This window comes from Gossypium hirsutum, unplaced genomic scaffold (genome assembly GCF_007990345.1).
Source record: "Gossypium hirsutum isolate 1008001.06 unplaced genomic scaffold, Gossypium_hirsutum_v2.1 scaffold_316, whole genome shotgun sequence".
Taxonomy (NCBI): domain Eukaryota; kingdom Viridiplantae; phylum Streptophyta; class Magnoliopsida; order Malvales; family Malvaceae; genus Gossypium; species Gossypium hirsutum.
In genome coordinates, this window is record NW_024402949.1 from 1 (window position 1) to 2,500 (window position 2,500).

At 29.4% G+C, this 2,500-nt stretch overlaps 1 pseudogene; it reads right to left on the minus strand.

Annotated features, from left to right (window-relative positions):
- Nucleotides 1–417: 417 nt before the first annotated feature.
- Nucleotides 418–2,500, minus strand: part of LOC121226625 (protein TIC 214-like) — a 2,706-nt pseudogene continuing 623 nt past the window's right edge.

The window sequence follows — 2,500 nt, forward strand, 5'->3', positions numbered from 1 at the left end:
TATTCGATAAAAATTTGTTATATTTTAATATAATCTTTTTTATTTTTAATGATCCATAAGCATAGTTTTTTTTAATTTTTTATTATTATATTTTTTATTTTTTTTTTTTGATTCAGTTTATATTCTTGAGTAGTAATGAGTTCGCTTGAAAATCATTTTTTTTTCGTAATGAATTAATCTTTCTTTTTCATCTGAATCCCATTTTGTTAAATTTTATTTGAGCCAGATAGTGTTGATTGACTCTATTTCGCCATTGTCCTGGTCTATTTTAGCCATCTATTCTGAACTAAATCGTATTGATAACGACTCCTTAACCATTTTCCATTCATTCATTCCAGAATGCCAAACATTTTCTGTCTTAACCCATAATGATGTCTTAATCTGGAATGAGATACTCCCGTTCTTCAAAATAATCTTTTATTCATTTTTAAGAAAAAGAGATGTTCCATGATATTGAAGGATAGGTTTGAATTTATAAAAACTAATAACTTGGGTTTGTGATAATTTGTAAAATACATATGCTTGTGAGAGGAGGATAAGTCACAAAAGCTTTTTCATTTTTATTTCTAATACTAATATTAGAAAGTGAAGAAAGTGAGGTTTTTATAGTTGAAATAAAATGAGTTGTATTTTAGTTGTTTTATTAATTCTTTCTTGATTTGCTTCATTATTGTGAATGAAGTTCTCAATCATTTTTTTTGTTGATTCAAGAAAAAGTTGGGTATTGGTTCTTGGAATATTAATGATATATAGAAGAATATCCATGTATATCTTTTCAATGAAAAAATTTATAAAAAAATAGAATTTCCGGATTAATCGAATATTTCTTCTTTTTACTATTTGCCAAAATTTTTTTGATGATTCTAATATTTTATCCTGATAACTTATTTTGTTAGAACTACTATTTATTTCTTGAGTTAGAAATTCGTTTTTCTTGTCTTTTATAATTAGAATTTTTTGTATTTGATTTTTGATTGTGTTTGTTCTCTTAGTCAGATCTTTTATTTTTTTTTCGGTTAATGAATAATTTGTCCACGCCATAGATTGAATTTGAAGGGATGATTTGTGAATCATCTTATTACTGATTATCGAATCCTTTTTAGTTTCGCCCAATTCATATGGTTCTCTCAACCCAAAAAATGGAATTGGATTTATTTTTGAAAGTTCTTTTATTATTCCTTTTAGAAATAGAATGCTTTGAGTGATCCATTTTTTTGTTTCTTTTGAAGCTTTTCGAAACAATTTAGTTTTTTCTTTTAAAATTGTTAAAGCTATAAAACATTTCGTTTTCCATTTTTTATTTTTTTTTTTAGTTCTTTAAAAATAGGCTCAAAAAACGAACGCCGTTTTCGAGGAGAGCCGAAAGGTAGTTCAGTTTCCATTCCCCAAACTGTTAAAAAGCAAAAATCATTCTTTTGACCTTTCTTTTTTTTCATTGGATCTTTATGAGAGGGTTGTAGTTTAAATCTGTGCCAAGGTTTCAGGCAAAAAGGAAATAGGATCTTTATCTGAATACCGTCTGTTAACCAGTTTTTTGGAAATTCGGTTTCGGATAATTGAACACCATTATAAGTGCATTTAACATGCATTTCTCGATTCCAATCCGTTAAATCCTCAGACCACTCAGGAAATTGAAATAATAACATACGGGCAATGTTTTTAACTATTATCAGTGAAGGTAATATAATATATTTTCTAAGAATTGATTGGGTTATTAACACGGAGCCCCTTATTACTTGAGCAAGTAAAAGACTATCCCAAGCTTCTGCTATTTCTATCCTCATTTTCTCTTCTCTTTTGTATTTTTCTCTTTTGGCCTCGTCTTTTTTCTCGATCTTTTTTTCTGTATAATCAGAAATTTTTGATTCTTTGTTTTTACATATCCAATTTCGAGATATTCGTTTCAGCGGTCCAGAAATATCAAAAGAAAAAAAGAGTGGTTTGTCTACTCTGTCCAAAAAAAGGGGGGAATGTACATTTGCTTGAAACAGCTCCCAAGTAATTGTTTTACGCCTTTGGGCACGCATGGAACCCTTTATTATGTCGCGCCGAAAATCCGATTGTTGCGAATAGCGTATCAAAGCCACTTCGTCTGTTTGATCAGGATCATTAGCATCCTTGGTATTAGTATAAGTATCGGCGTTTGCCTGGTTATTAGTAAAAATCACGACGCGCTTGGATTTTCTTGAACGAATTTCATGCTCTGCTGTTACATTTTCCTCGTTTTCTCCCTCCTGTTGTTCTAAATCGTCGATTAATTTGTATGACCATCGAGGAACTTTTTTACTTATTTCTTTTATTCCAATAGATTTTTTTCTAATTGTTTGATTGTTGGGATTAGTTATAACTATATTGAATAAAAATTTCAAAATTTTGACTCGATCCTCGGAATCGATATTTCCCTGTTCATCTTCTGTCAATGTCAATAAAGAGAGTTCTTTTTCTGTTGCTAATGATTTTATATTGAGTGTATCTAGTGTCTGTTCAAGGTCGTGATAAT